This window comes from Rhamphochromis sp. 'chilingali' (genome assembly GCF_963969265.1).
Source record: "Rhamphochromis sp. 'chilingali' genome assembly, chromosome: 17".
Classification (NCBI taxonomy): Eukaryota; Metazoa; Chordata; class Actinopteri; order Cichliformes; family Cichlidae; genus Rhamphochromis; species Rhamphochromis sp. 'chilingali'.
This window is the reverse complement of record NC_137944.1, coordinates 29,929,695-29,946,625: the sequence shown is the minus strand read 5'-3', so window position 1 is coordinate 29,946,625 and position 16,931 is coordinate 29,929,695. Positions and strand designations below refer to the sequence as shown.

Sequence of the window (16,931 nt, the reverse complement as noted above, 5' to 3'; positions counted from 1 at the left end):
GCCTGCTGGTCCACTGCTTTAACCCACAGCAAATACTGTTAAAATCCTTCCTTTAAAGTTAGAATGTCAAGCGACCCCCCCTCCGACCCTCACCCACTGTGTTGTTGTCGGGTTTACGGCTGGTAAGCTATGCTAATTTAACTGTTTATGTAGCTTCACTCATTCACCTGCAGACACAGACGGCTATCAGAATGGTCACACGTCTTCTTACGTTCCAGGTGAACACGCGCGGTGAGTTACAGCCAGCGAGGAGTCACGCAGTTTTTGCGTGCATGTCTGTGCTCGTGGACATTTGTGAGCAGAAACACTTATTATTAAATTATGCACTTACACTCAGAGTTAGAAATGAAATATTTGTATTAGAGGGAAGGAGTATAACAAACTATAAATGAAGCTAATTTGCACATTTTATTCTGCTTTTCTAATCAAAATATTGTTAATGCAAGAAAAATATCCAAATATTAACAGGAAAATCTCAAACCAAACTCTTACCACCCCTCTGTAAAATCAATATTTAATATCAATGACTTACATGAAATACAGTTAAGTAATAAAATGAAAGAAAACAAGTGAGCACTACTGCATATAAACTCGACTAGATACATACACATATACACTTGTGCTAACAATTCAAGAAACATTTGGTATATTTTATATCCCCCCCTCTGTCCTTTTTTTCCAGATCCTTGTAGTACTTTGGTAGTAGTATTGTGGTCTTAGGAGCTGATGTGTCAGTGGAAATGAAAACAGCTAAACTGTGACAGCAAAATGTTAAGAATGCATATTCTTATCCAAGGTGGCATGCTGTGGCTTTTACAGAAATGCAAGCGGAGATGACCACCTCAATTTTTAGAAGCACTCCTTTAATAAAAGTAGCAATGAAACCACCTTACTACACATGAATCTGTATTATTGGCAAATTGCTCTTAAAGTATCAAGAGTATTCTGCAGAACACATTGTTCCCCATCGGTGTTATACGGTTATAAGGTTGGTCTGAATTTAAATGCTTCATATGCTGTTTGAGCTACAGCAGGGGTCCCCAATCCCAGTCCGCGAGGGCTGGTTTCCTGCAGGTTTTAGATGTGTCCTTGATCCACCACAGCTGATTTAAATGGATAAATTACCTTCTCAACACGTCTTGAAGTTCTCCAGAGGCCTGGTAACAAACTAATCATGTGATTCAGGTGTGTTGACCCAGGGTGAGATCTGAAACCTGCAGGGACACCGGCCCTCGCGGACTGGGATTGGGGACCCCTGATCTACAGTAATGTATTATATTCTAAAATGATGCTAAATGATAAAAATGAAGGTGTTGGCAAAACAGCTGGTTAAACTATCTTCAGCTAAAAACCTTCTGCTAAAGTAGACAGTGAATAATTTGTTCCATTTCTGTATTAAAGAGCTGTAAACCATATCACTGTCACGGTTTGGCATGGCAAACCGTGGGGGTTGTGGGGAAGGAGGACCCAGGCGCGGTGCTCTATGTACAAGCAGTACGTTTATTTACAGTGTGTGGAAATAACAACAATAAATCCCCGTGGTTTCCCCTGACTCCCGTGTCGTGTCTCTCCGTGACCAGTCCGTGTCTCAGTGCTCGCCGCTCCCGTGTCTCAGCACTCCTCGTGCTGGCTGCTGTCTGGCGCTCCACACTTCTCCTGGGGACACAATAGACGCAGCCGTCAGGACACATAACCGCGGGCATACATACACTAACTCAGTTCAAATGGATGACTAACGTGGAGACTCACGCAATGATCCCGCGTCGGTGGGAGCTCCAAGACTCTCCTAAGTAGCACCCCCGACGAGGCCTGACCAGCAGCAGGTGTGTGGCTTCGGGTGTGGCCAGACCGTCAGCAGGGCCACACCCACCAGGCCTGAAGGCACCCACTGAAACACATATATACACACACACACACACACACACACACACACACACACACACACACACACACACACACACACACACGGAGAAGGACAGCAACACCAAATATACATACAATAACAATAATAATAATAATAATAATAATATAATTCATAACTGCTCAGGGACCCTGACAATCACCGATGAACATCACATTATCAACTTTGATCTTTTTAAGTCTAGGCCAGAGTTTTATGAACAGCCGTTGGGTGATGGCATCAACTTTTTCAGTAGAGGAAGGTGAACTGGCATTTTTATTGACACGTGTCACCACCTTCTTGATACAGGCTTCCACAGATAACCTGTAATTTTCAGCCTCTTCAGCATCACACAGGGCTGGATTCTGCATAGTGTCGATCAGGTGATTTTTAATGATATCGACCGTCAGTTTTCTCAACACTGGGTCCTCGTTGTTCAGTAACATCAGTAAATGTTTTTCTTTACAGAATGTTTTCTGACGTAGCTCTTTGTAAATGGCCCGGTCCAGATCTTTCAGGGTTTTTTTTATGTATATGCAAATCTTTGATACTGTTGTCAGACAACACGTGTTTTGTTTTTGTTTTTTTCTTGTGTCCCGTTTGGATCTTTAGCCATCAGAATTGTTGTCTTAAGGCCAAGAAAGATGCCAAACGGATTTATTTTACCAAGTGGATCATGGCCTTGCCATATTGGTCCATTTGATTGACCTTTATTATAATTACTTAAATAAATTGAAACTGAAAATCCTGCGTCCAGATAAACAAAATCTACTTTTAGGGACTTACACAACAGTAACCAAGTATTTTCTGCCTGCGATCCATACAGCATGAAGAAAGAAGCTTGTGATGAAATGTTCACTTTCCAATACAGTGATGGCATGCTCCTTGAAAACCTTTACAATTACATCATCTGCATATTCATGGTCTAATACCATGAATATGTATGACATCTGGCTCTTTCCATTTCTGTATTAAGGAGCTATAAACCATATCACATTATCAACTTTGATCTTTTTAAGTCTAGGCCAGAGTTTTATGAACAGCCGTTGGGTGATGGCATCAACTTTTTCCGTAGAGGAAGGTGAACTGGCATTTTTAATGACAAGTGTCACCACCTTCTTGATGCAGGCTTCCACAGATAACCTGTAATTTTCAGCCTCTTCAGCTTCACACAGGGCTGGATTCTGGGTCCTCCTCGTTCAATCCGGTTGTTCAGTCTGACGTCACTAGCCATGTCTGGACCTAAACTCCGCTGCAGGTTCACATGTCAAACGATCACTATGGCATTACTGAGAGTTGAAAAACTGTCTAAAGTCTTTCATCTTTAATAAAATGATCAGCGTTCTGTTCTACCAGGTGTAACAATTGAGTTTAACATCCAGGCACCCATGAAAACGAAATTTATGACATTTAACGGAGTTAGAAGTTAGCAGGGAGTTAGCTCGCTAGCTTCTATCTAAATACAATATAGCATGTCCTGACTGCGGGGTTTTGGAAACAAATTAAACCCTACAGCTGTTATCACTTCCAGCATAAATGAAGACAGGAAACTAAACAGCAGTGACGTTTGTAGGGTTACTGAAGTTGGGCTAGCTGGTATATAATGATGTGCTACGTGACCGCTAGCGACACAGCTATGTTAGCATAATATAAACAAGCTAACTTTTTTTTCCCCACTCGATAAAGTTAACGTGAGTGTTCTCGGTGGAGGACTCCACCACCCCGTTCACACAGAAACTAAACCACATTTTTTTGGCTAAATATGATTTGAACAAATTAAACAACATGGCAGAGGGGGGCCCCGAAATTATTTATTTTAAAAAGCGGTGGGGGGTTTGCCATGAGCGAGCTAGCTTATTTTGTCGGGTTTCTTTCGTTCGGTGGTATGGCGAACACCCCCTACATGAAATACACGTAGGGGGTGTCGTGGAGGCTTGTCAGACATGAGCGCGCCTGTTTGGAAGGGATGCTTGTCGGATTTACATTATTTTGTGACATGGCGATTTTTATACGAAAACTTTAAAGCACTATTTCATGATGGAAAACATTAAAGTTGCTCACGAGGGCATTCAAGCAGCACGATTGAGTAAAACAGTCTAGGGGGGATCTTAAATGAGGTAGTAAACACATATAAATGCACATTAAAAGAAACAGTACTTGCCTTCAGAAAGTTGAGATGAACACCTTAGCTGCATCCAGCTCCTGGCGTAAAAAGCCTCGTGTTCGCATTAAGGCAGACGGCCAGGTGGCTTTCAGTCCTTGCAAAAGTGCATCGTAGACCCCGTAGTATCCAAAAATATGACATGCGCATGCGTGCTCAGGCACAGAAAGGCGCCAACAGCTTCAACTCATGTAAAACTTGAATTCATTCATTTTGCCAGCAATAAAGTTCATGTGAGACCAACTTTTGCTCCAAAACGTTAAAGGATTAGTTGAAACCCTTAATGTATTTGAGTTTATGGGGCAACTCAGCTTTTATTGTTGAATTGTGAAAGAAATGACTGTAAGCAAGTTTGATTTTTTACAGTGAATGAGTGCGCTGACACTAATGCCAGATGATGATTTTTTTCTCCAGTATTGGAAATATATTACTTTTAAATTCTTCTAAACGTGTTTCAGAAATTGCTTTAGCTTCTGCGTCTTCATCATCCTCGGCTCTAACGCACCACGAGAAGAACCTTGGCAGTAGATTTCTTTTTTTTAGGGAAGAGGTGATCTTCAAATATGGAAATGATCATCAAATCAAATCAAATCACTTTTATTGTCACATCACATGTGCAGGCACACTGGCACAGCACATGCGAGTGAAATTCTTGTGTGCGAGCCCCACAAGCAACAGAGATGTGCAAACACAACAACACAAACGAGCGAAATACAAGAATGGCCAACCTGACACTAATAAATATATGTACAATATATAATAGTGTATGCATTTCTGGATGTGTATACTAAATATTTTCCTACGTGTGTGTGTGTGTGTGTGTGTGTGTGTGTGTGTGTGTGTGTGTGTGTATACACATTTTTACAAATTAAATAGTAAAAAAAAAATAATAATAATAATAATAATAATAATAAAATATATAAAATATACAGAGTTGAATATGTGCAAAACAAGTGGCATTTATATACAGTGTGGAGTGCATAATGTTGAAGTTCCAGTAGTGAAGCTGAGGTGTCTATGACGTGTTCAGCAGTCTGATGGCCTGATGGAAAAAGCTGTCTCTCAGTCTGCTGGTACGGGACCGGATGCTGCAGAACCTCCTTCCTGATGGAAGCAGTCTGAACAGTTTATGGCTGGGGTGACTGGAGTCCTTGATTATCCTCCCCGCTTTCCTCAGGCAGCGCTTCCTGTAGATGTCTTGGAGGGAGGGAAGCTCACCTCCAATTATCCGTTCAGAGCACCGCACTACTCGCTGGAGAGCTTTGCAGTTGTAGGCGGTGCTGTTGCCATACCAGGTGGTGATGCATCCAGTGAGGATGCTCTCAATGGCACAGTGATAGAAGGTCCTGAGGATGCGGGGGCTCATGCCGAATCTTTTCAGTCTCCTGAGAAAGAAGAGGCGCTGCTGCGCCTTCTTCACTGTTTTGTTTGTGTGTACTGACCACGTAAGATCCTCAGCCAGATGTACTCCAAGGAACCGGAAGCTGCTCACTCTCTCCACAGCAGCGCCGTTGATGGTGATGGGGGTGTGTACTTCTCTGCACCTCCGGAAGTCCACTATCAACTCCTTTGTCTTTGCGACGTTGAGGGTGAGATGGTTGTCTTGACACCAGTGGGTCAGGGCGCTGACCTCCTCCCTGTAAGCCGTCTCATCACCGTTGGTGATAAGACCCACCACTGTAGTGTCGTCCGCAAACTTCACAATGATGTTGGAGCTGTTAGTGGCTGTGCAGTCGTAGGTGTAGAGTGAGTACAGGAGAGGGCTCAGTACACACCCCTGTGGAGCACCAGTGTTCAGTGTGATGGGGGATGAGGTGATGCTGCCCAGTCTGACCACCTGGCGTCTGTCAGACAGGAAGCTAAGGATCCAGCTGCAGAGGGAGCTGCTCAGTCCTAGATCCTGCAGTTTCCTGTCCAGCTTCGAGGGAACGATGGTATTGAATGCTGAGCTGTAATCTACAAACAGCATCCTCACATACGTGTCTCTCTTCTCCAGGTGTGACAGGGCAGTGTGTAGTGTCAGGGCTATGGCATCATCAGTGGACCTGTTGTGGCGGTATGCAAACTGTAGAGGGTCCAGTGAGTCGGGTAGTGCAGAGCAGATGAAGTCCCTGACCAGCTTCTCGAAGCATTTGCTTACGATGGGGGTCAGGGCTACAGGTCGCCAGTCGTTCAATGAGGAGATGGTGGAGGATTTGGGTACAGGGACGATGGTGGCCATTTTGAAGCAGGCTGGGACTACAGATAGAGAGAGGGAAAGGTTGAAGATGTGCGTGAACACTCCAGCCAGCTGAGCCGCGCATGACTTGAGGACGCGGCCGGGAATCCCGTCCGGACCAGTAGCTTTGCGTGCGTTCACCTTCCTGAAGCACTTCCGCACATCCTCCTCAGACACAGTGTGCGCACTGACGTCATCCGCGGTGCGCACACTGTCTCTAAGTGTGTTACACTAATACTGTTAAAATCCTTCCTTTAAAGTTAGAATGTCAAGCGACCCCCCCTCCGACCCTCACCCACTGTGTTGTTGTCGGGTTTACGGCTGGTAAGCTATGCTAATTTAACTGTTTATGTAGCTTCACTCATTCACCTGCAGACACAGACGGCTATCAGAATGGTCACACGTCTTCTTAGAGGACGTTCCAGGTGAACACGCGCGGTGAGTTACAGCCAGCGAGGAGTCACGCAGTTTTTGCGTGCATGTCTGTGCTCGTGGACATTTGTGAGCAGAAACACTTATCATTAAATTATGCACTTACACTCAGAGTTAGAAATGAAATATTTGTATTAGAGGGAAGGAGTATAACAAACTATAAATGAAGCTAATTTGCACATTTTATTCTGCTTTTCTAATCAAAAAATTGTTAATGCAAGAAAAATATCCAAATATTAACAGGAAAATCTCAAACCAAACTCTTACCACCCCTCTGTAAAATCAATATTTAATATCAATGACTTACATGAAATACAGTTAAGTAATAAAATGAAAGAAAACAAGTGAGCACTACTGCATATAAACTCGACTAGATACATACACATATACACTTGTGCTAACAATTCAAGAAACATTTGGTATATTTTATATCCCCCCTCTGTCCTTTTTTCCGGATCCTTGTAGTACTTTGGTAGTAGTATTGTGGTCTTAGGAGCTGATGTGTCAGTGGAAATGAAAACAGCTAAACTGTGACAGCAAAATGTTAAGAATGCATATTCTCATCCAAGGTGGCATGCTGTGGCTTTTACAGAAATGCAAGCGGAGATGACCACCTCAATTTTTAGAAGCACTCCTTTAATAAAAGTAGCAATGAAACCACCTTACTACACATGAATCTGTATTATTGGCAAATTGCTCTTAAAGTATCAAGAGTATTCTGCAGAACACATTGTTCCCCATCGGTGTTATACGGTTATAAGGTTGGTCTGAATTTAAATGCTTCATATGCTGTTTGAGCTACAGCAGGGGTCCCCAATCCCAGTCCGCGAGGGCTGGTTTCCTGCAGGTTTTAGATGTGTCCTTGATCCACCACAGCTGATTTAAATGGATAAATTACCTTCTCAACAAGTCTTGAAGTTCTCCAGAGGCCTGGTAACAAACTAATCATGTGATTCAGGTGTGTTGACCCAGGGTGAGATCTGAAACCTGCAGGGACACCGGCCCTCGCGGACTGGGATTGGGGACCCCTGATCTACAGTAATGTATTATATTCTAAAATGATGCTAAATGATAAAAATGAAGGTGTTGGCAAAACAGCTGGTTAAACTATCTTCAGCTAAAAACCTTCTGCTAAAGTAGACAGTGAATAATTTCTGTTCCATTTCTGTATTAAAGAGCTGTAAACCATATCACTGTCACGGTTTGGCATGGCAAACCGTGGGGGGTGTGGGGAAGGAGGACCCAGGCGCGGTGCTCTATGTACAAGCAGTACGTTTATTTACAGTGTGTGGAAATAACAACAATAAATCCCCGTGGTTTCCCCTGACTCCCGTGTCGTGTCTCTCCGTGACCAGTCCGTGTCTCAGTGCTCTCCGCTCCCGTGTCTCAGCACTCCTCGTCCTGGCTGCTGTCTGGCGCTCCACACTTCTCCTGGGGACACAATAGACGCAGCCGTCAGGACACATAACCGCGGGCATACATACACTAACTCAGTTCAAATGGATGACTAACGTGGAGACTCACGCAATGATCCCACGTCGGTGGGAGCTCCAAGACTCTCCTAAGTAGCACCCCCGACGAGGCCTGACCAGCAGCAGGGCCACACCCACCAGGCCTGAAGGCGCCCACTGAAACACATGCAAACAGGGAGAAGGACAGCAACACCAAATATACATACAATAATAATAATAATAATAATATAATTCATAACTGCTCAGGGACCCTGACAATCACTGATGAATATCACATTATCAACTTTGATCTTTTTAAGTCTAGGCCAGAGTTTTATGAACAGCCGTTGGGTGATGGCATCAACTTTTTCAGTAGAGGAAGGTGAACTGGCATTTTTATTGACACGTGTCACCACCTTCTTGATACAGGCTTCCACAGATAACCTGTAATTTTCAGCCTCTTCAGCATCACACAGGGCTGGATTCTGCATAGTGTCGATCAGGTGATTTTTAATGATATCGACCGTCAGTTTTCTCAACACTGGGTCCTCGTCGTTCAGTAACATCAGTAAATGTTTTTTCTTAACAGAATGTTTTCTGACGTAGCTCTTGGTAAATGGCCCGGTCGAGATCTTTCAGTTTATATACATGTATATGCAGATCTTTGATCCTGTTGTCAGACAACATGTGTTTTTTTGTGTGTCCCGTTTGGATCTTTAGCCATAAGAATTGTTGTCTTAAGGCCAAGAAAGATGCCAAGCGGATTTATTTTACCAAGTGGATCATCATGGCCTTGCCATATTGGTCCATTTGATTGACCTTTATTATAATTACAACACGTGTTTTAACAGGTACCTGTGGAGTTTTTTAGAATGTCTGTAGTGCGAATTATTTTCAACACGTGTGAGCACAGCATCAATGAGTGCGCTCACATGTTCCTCTTCATCATCATCATCATAATCGCTGACACTAATGCCAGATGATGATTTTTTCCTCCACTATTGGAAATATATTACTTTTAAATTCTTCTAAACGTGTTTCAGACATGGCTTTAGTTTCTTTGTCCTCGTCATCCTCGGCTCTAACGCACCACGAGAAGAACCTTGCCAGCAGGTTTTTAACGGAAGTGGTGATCTTCAAATATGGAAATGATCACCTCTAGGTACGGCTGACCTACGGCTAGCGCAATGATCACGAGATCAGGGCTAATGTCCAGCCGCTTTGATGTCTTTAAAAATCACCTTTTCAAGTTTTTTAATCCCCCTGTGTGTGATTTTGAGAGGCTTTTGCTCAACTTGTGACCACAGAGCTGTGAAGAGGCGCTGCTGAATCATGTCAGATGGCGACACCTTTGCGTCTTTGGAGGCACGTGAAAAATCTTAATTGCCCATTGTTTTTGGAAAAATCTAAATTGCCCATAGGTATGAGTGAATGTGAGTACGAATGTTTAGCCCTGTGACAGACTAGCGACCTGTCCAGGGCGTACCCTGCCTCTCGCCCTGAGATAGCTGCCATAGGCTCCAGCACCCCCTGCGACCCTGAAAAGGAAAAGCGGAAGTTAGGGGTGGGCAACTCCAGGCCTCGAGGGCCGGTGTCCCTGCAGGTTTTAGATGTGTCCTTGAACCAACACAGCTGATATAAATGGCTAAATTAGCTCCTGAAAATGTCCTGAAGTTCTCCAGAGGCCTGGTAACGAACTAATCATGCGATTCAGGTGTGTTGACCCAAGGCGAGATCTAAAACCTGCAGGACACCGGCCCTCGGGGCCTGGATTTGCCCACCCCTGGCGTAAGTGAATCGATGGATAGATACATACACATATACACTGTGCTAACAATTCAAGAAACATTTGGAATATTTTATATCCCTCCCCTCTTTGTCCCTTTTCCCTATGTCCTTGTAGTACTTCTATTTTGTGCCCACAGAGCTGTGAAGAGGCGCTGTTTAATCTGCAACAGCATCCTGCCATGCGATTGAATTCGTCCCTAACCTTTGGGAACCCTCACATAAATTTTATCGAATGGAAAAAGGTTAGCTTTCATCCTCCAGCTTCACTGTGTTTATGTTATGCTAACATAGCTGTATCGCTAGTGATCTCGTAGTACATCATTATGTACCAGCTAGTCCAACCTCAGTAACCCAAAAAAAAAAAAGAAAAAAAAAAGTCACTGCTGTTTAGTTTTCTGTCTTCATTTATGTTGGAAGTGATAGCAGAGCTGTACGTTTAAATTTTTTCAAAACGTCTCTCAGTCAGAACATTATATATTATGTTTAGGTGGCCCTTTCGAGATTTTTTTCCATTGATGTGCAGATCTTTGATTGTGTCGTCAGACAACAGGTGTTTCTTCAAAGATACCTGTGGAGTTTTTTTTTTTTTTAGAAGGTTTGTAGTGCGATTTCTTTGTAGCCCGTGTGAGCACAGCATCAACACTGTAAAATTAATAAATACAAAAATAAAAAATTGTTGCGAAAACTTAAACTCAAGGCAACCCACTGCATTTAGATTTTTAGGTTCTGATGGATAACTTAGTTGAAGCAACTTTTCTCCTAAACTTGAAACCTAACATTTTGTTTTAAAAACGCATTTAGTGTTGTTGCTAAAAAAAAAAATTTTTTATATCAATTTGGGAACTTCAGGTTCATGCACAAGTTTTGCAAACAAAGTTATATGGTACTATTTACCTAAAAATGCAGCCAAGGCCTCAGGCATTTTTTATATAACCATCTAAATCTATTTACAGAACAATCAGGTGTTCTGCAGCAAATAAGAAGGCACACAAATTATTTGTGCCGGTCCAAAAAAAAGAAAAAAAAAGAAAAAAAAAAGTTTGTGTTCAGTATAAGACAGAAGAGAACAGCACAGGCCTAAACCCTGCAGGTCTGACAACAGGAGGTGTATCAGTCCTGTTTTCCCTGTGGGAACAGCGTTTACACTAGAATCTGCTTTTGATGGCTTTTTTGGAGCAAATGTGACATTCAGCAGTATAACTGACACAATACAAAACAATAACTACACTACACACTAACTCTAGCCTCCAAAAACGCTAAACATCACTAATGTCTCACATATGAAAACTTGCGCTCTCTTTCTTTTGCTCGCCGCTTTCCGTCGCGGGTGTCACTCCTAAAACTGCACCTTCTCCCTAAACAACCAAGTGCCGCATGTTGCCATATCATTTTTTTGATTGGCTGACATGGTAAATTCTAACACCAATCCGGTTGTTCAGTCTGACGCCACTAGCCGTGTCTGGACCTAAACTTCATACATAAGGCGCACCGGATTATAAGGCGCACTGTCAGTTTTTGAGAAAATTAAAGGATTTTGAGTGCGCCTTATGGTCTGAAAATTACAGTACAAATATCCTGTCACATTTGATCTCTGTGAGGTCAGAGGTCAAATTTACAAATTAGTACCTCTTATCTGTGACCTACTCCTACATGAAGTTTGTGTAATCAGAGTAAAACGCCTGTGCAATGTTTTTGTTGACTAACGTGGAGACTCACGAAATGATCCCGCGTCGGTGGGAGCTCCAAGACTCTCCCAAGTAGCTCCCCCGACGAGGCCTGACCAGCAGCAAGTGTGTGGCTTCGGGTGTGGCCAGACCATCAGCAGGGCCACACCCACCAGGCCTGAAGGCGCCCACTGAAACACACACACACACACACACACACACACACGGAGAAGGACAGCAACACCAAATATACATACAATAACAATAATAATAATAATAATAATATAATTCATAACTGCTCAGGGACCCTGACAATCACCGATGAACATCACATTATCAACTTTGATCTTTTTAAGTCTAGGCCAGAGTTTTATGAACAGCCGTTGGGTGATGGCATCAACTTTTTCAGTAGAGGAAGGTGAACTGGCATTTTTAATGACAAGTGTCACCACCTTCTTGATGCAGGCTTCCACAGATAACCTGTAATTTTCAGCCTCTTCAGCATCACACAGGGCTGGATTCTGCATAGTGTCGATCAGGTGATTTTTAATGATATCGACCGTCAGTTTTCTCAACACTGGGTCCTCGTTGTTCAGTAACATCAGTAAATGTTTTTCTTTACAGAATGTTTTCTGACGTAGCTCTTTGTAAATGGCCCGGTCCAGATCTTTCAGGTTTTTTTTATGTATATGCAAATCTTTGATACTGTTGTCAGACAACACGTGTTTTGTTTTTGTTTTTTTCTTGTGTCCCGTTTGGATCTTTAGCCATCAGAATTGTTGTCTTAAGGCCAAGAAAGATGCCAAACGGATTTATTTTACCAAGTGGATCATCATGGCCTTGCCATATTGGTCCATTTGATTGACCTTTATTATAATTACTTAAATAAATTGAAACTGAAAATCCTGCGTCCAGATAAACAAAATCTACTTTTAGGGACTTACACAACAGTAACCAAGTATTTTCTGCCTGCGATCCATACAGCATGACCCACACAGAGAAAGAAGCTTGTGATGAAATGTTCACTTTCCAATACAGTGATGGCATGCTCCTTGAAAACCTTTACAATTACATCATCTGCATATTCATGGTCTAATACCATGAATATGTATGACATCTGGCTCTTTCCATTTCTGTATTAAGGAGCTATAAACCATATCACATTATCAACTTTGATCTTTTTAAGTCTAGGCCAGAGTTTTATGAACAGCCGTTGGGTGATGGCATCAACTTTTTCCGTAGAGGAAGGTGAACTGGCATTTTTAATGACAAGTGTCACCACCTTCTTGATGCAGGCTTCCACAGATAACCTGTAATTTTCAGCCTCTTCAGCTTCACACAGGGCTGGATTCTGGGTCCTCCTCGTTCAATCCGGTTGTTCAGTCTGACGTCACTAGCCATGTCTGGACCTAAACTCCGCTGCAGGTTCACATGTCAAACGATCACTATGGCATTACTGAGAGTTGAAAAACTGTCTAAAGTCTTTCATCTTTAATAAAATGATCAGCGTTCTGTTCTACCAGGTGTAACAATTGAGTTTAGCATCCAGGCACCCATGAAAACGAAATTTATGACATTTAACGGAGTTAGAAGTTAGCAGGGAGTTAGCTCGCTAGCTTCTATCTAAATACAATATAGCATGTCCTGACTGCGGGGTTTTGGAAACAAATTAAACCCTACAGCTGTTATCACTTCCAGCATAAATGAAGACAGGAAACTAAACAGCAGTGACGTTTGTAGGGTTACTGAAGTTGGGCTAGCTGGTATATAATGATGTGCTACGTGACCGCTAGCGACACAGCTATGTTAGCATAATATAAACAAGCTAACTTTTTTTCCCCCACTCGATAAAGTTAACGTGAGTGTTCTCGGTGGAGGACTCCACCACCCCGTTCACACAGAAACTAAACCACATTTTTTTGGCTAAATATGATTTGAACAAATTAAACAACATGGCAGCGGGGGCCCCCGAAATTATTTATTTATTTTAAAAAGCGGTGGGGGGTTTGCCATGAGCGAGCTAGCTTATTTTGTCGGGTTTCTTTCGTTCGGTGGTATGGCGAACACCCCCTACATGAAATACACGTAGGGGGTGTCGTGGAGGCTTGTCAGACATGAACGCGCCTGTTTGGAAGGGATGCTTGTCGGATTTACATTATTTTGTGACATGGCGATTTTTATACGAAAACTTTAAAGCACTATTTCATGATGGAAAACATTAAAGTTGCTCACGAGGGCATTCAAGCAGCACGATTGAGTAAAACAGTCTAGGGGGGATCTTAAATGAGGTAGTAAACACATATAAATGCACATTAAAAGAAACAGTACTTGCCTTCAGAAAGTTGAGATGAACACCTTAGCTGCATCCAGCTCCTGGCGTAAAAAGCCTCGTGTTCGCATTAAGGCAGACGGCCAGGTGGCTTTCAGTCCTTGCAAAAGTGCATCGTAGACCCCGTAGTATCCAAAAATATGACATGCGCATGCGTGCTCAGGCACAGAAAGGCGCCAACAGCTTCAACTCATGTAAAACTTGAATTCATTCATTTTGCCAGCAATAAAGTTCATGTGAGACCAACTTTTGCTCCAAAACGTTAAAGGATTAGTTGAAACCCTTAATGTATTTGAGTTTATGGGGCAACTCAGCTTTTATTGTTGAATTGTGAAAGAAATGACTGTAAGCAAGTTTGATTTTTTACAGTGAATGAGTGCGCTGACACTAATGCCAGATGATGATTTTTTTCTCCAGTATTGGAAATATATTACTTTTAAATTCTTCTAAACGTGTTTCAGAAATTGCTTTAGCTTCTGCGTCTTCATCATCCTCGGCTCTAACGCACCACGAGAAGAACCTTGGCAGTAGATTTCTTTTTTTTAGGGAAGAGGTGATCTTCAAATATGGAAATGATCATCAAATCAAATCAAATCACTTTTATTGTCACATCACATGTGCAGGCACACTGGCACAGCACATGCGAGTGAAATTCTTGTGTGCGAGCCCCACAAGCAACAGAGATGTGCAAACACAACAACACAAACGAGCAAAATACAAGAATGGCCAACCTGACACTAATAAATATATGTACAATATATAATAGTGTATGCATTTCTGGATGTGTATACTAAATATTTTCCTACGTGTGTGTGTGTGTGTGTGTGTGTATACACATTTTTACAAATTAAATAGTAAAAAAAAAAAAAAAAAATAATAATAATAATAATAATAATAATAATAATAATAAAATATATAAAATATACAGAGTTGAATATGTGCAAAACAAGTGACATTTATATACAGTGTGGAGTGCATAATGTTGAAGTTCCAGTAGTGAAGCTGAGGTGTCTATGACGTGTTCAGCAGTCTGATGGCCTGATGGAAAAAGCTGTCTCTCAGTCTGCTGGTACGGGACCGGATGCTGCAGAACCTCCTTCCTGATGGAAGCAGTCTGAACAGTTTATGGCTGGGGTGACTGGAGTCCTTGATGATCCTCCCCGCTTTCCTCAGGCAGCGCTTCCTGTAGATGTCTTGGAGGGAGGGAAGCTCACCTCCAATTATCCGTTCAGAGCACCGCACTACTCGCTGGAGAGCTTTGCAGTTGTAGGCGGTGCTGTTGCCATACCAGGTGGTGATGCATCCAGTGAGGATGCTCTCAATGGCACAGTGATAGAAGGTCCTGAGGATGCGGGGGCTCATGCCGAATCTTTTCAGTCTCCTGAGAAAGAAGAGGCGCTGCTGCGCCTTCTTCACTGTTTTGTTTGTGTGTACTGACCACGTAAGATCCTCAGCCAGATGTACTCCAAGGAACCGGAAGCTGCTCACTCTCTCCACAGCAGCGCCGTTGATGGTGATGGGGGTGTGTACTTCTCTGCACCTCCGGAAGTCCACTATCAACTCCTTTGTCTTTGCGACGTTGAGGGTGAGATGGTTGTCTTGACACCAGTGGGTCAGGGCGCTGACCTCCTCCCTGTAAGCCGTCTCATCACCGTTGGTGATAAGACCCACCACTGTAGTGTCGTCCACAAACTTCACAATGATGTTGGAGCTGTTAGTGGCTGTGCAGTCGTAGGTGTAGAGTGAGTACAGGAGAGGGCTCAGTACACACCCCTGTGGAGCACCAGTGTTCAGTGTGATGGGGGATGAGGTGATGCTGCCCAGTCTGACCACCTGGCGTCTGTCAGACAGGAAGCTAAGGATCCAGCTGCAGAGGGAGCTGCTCAGTCCTAGATCCTGCAGTTTCCTGTCCAGCTTCGAGGGAACGATGGTATTGAATGCTGAGCTGTAATCTACAAACAGCATCCTCACATACGTGTCTCTCTTCTCCAGGTGTGACAGGGCAGTGTGTAGTGTCAGGGCTATGGCATCATCAGTGGACCTGTTGTGGCGGTATGCAAACTGTAGAGGGTCCAGTGAGTCGGGTAGTGCAGAGCAGATGAAGTCCCTGACCAGCTTCTCGAAGCATTTGCTTACGATGGGGGTCAGGGCTACAGGTCGCCAGTCGTTCAATGAGGAGATGGTGGAGGATTTGGGTACAGGGACGATGGTGGCCATTTTGAAGCAGGCTGGGACTACAGACAGAGAGAGGGAAAGGTTGAAGATGTGCGTGAACACTCCAGCCAGCTGAGCCGCGCATGACTTGAGGACGCGGCCGGGAATCCCGTCCGGACCAGTAGCTTTGCGTGCGTTCACCTTCCTGAAGCACTTCCGCACATCCTCCTCAGACACAGTGTGCGCACTGACGTCATCCGCGGTGCGCACACTGTCTCTAAGTGTGTTACACTAATACTGTTAAAATCCTTCCTTTAAAGTTAGAATGTCAAGCGACCCCCCCTCCGACCCTCACCCACTGTGTTGTTGTCGGGTTTACGGCTGGTAAGCTATGCTAATTTAACTGTTTATGTAGCTTCACTCATTCACCTGCAGACACAGACGGCTATCAGAATGGTCACACGTCTTCTTAGAGGACGTTCCAGGTGAACACGCGCGGTGAGTTACAGCCAGCGAGGAGTCACGCAGTTTTTGCGTGCATGTCTGTGCTCGTGGACATTTGTGAGCAGAAACACTTATTATTAAATTATGCACTTACACTCAGAGTTAGAAATGAAATATTTGTATTAGAGGGAAGGAGTATAACAAACTATAAATGAAGCTAATTTGCACATTTTATTCTGCTTTTCTAATCAAAAAATTGTTAATGCAAGAAAAATATCCAAATATTAACAGGAAAATCTCAAACCAAACTCTTACCACCCCTCTGTAAAATCAATATTTAATATCAATGACTTACATGAAATACAGTTAAGTAATAAAATGAAAGAAAAC

At 43.1% G+C, this 16,931-nt stretch overlaps 2 long non-coding RNA genes across 2 annotated transcripts; both read right to left on the bottom strand.

The window, feature by feature from the left end:
• Positions 1–1,480: 1,480 nt before the first annotated feature.
• On the bottom strand, positions 1,481–1,888 carry LOC308384836. Its single transcript, XR_013969405.1, has 2 exons — positions 1,750–1,888; positions 1,481–1,656 (listed from the first exon to the last, which is right to left on the bottom strand). It is a non-coding gene; the product is annotated as an uncharacterized lncRNA (long non-coding RNA).
• A 6,078-nt stretch (positions 1,889–7,966) lies between these two features.
• Positions 7,967–11,806, bottom strand: LOC308384835. Its single transcript, XR_013969404.1, has 3 exons — positions 11,667–11,806; positions 8,236–9,700; positions 7,967–8,142 (listed from the first exon to the last, which is right to left on the bottom strand). It is a non-coding gene; the product is annotated as an uncharacterized lncRNA (long non-coding RNA).
• Between the last annotated feature and the right edge of the window lie 5,125 nt (positions 11,807–16,931).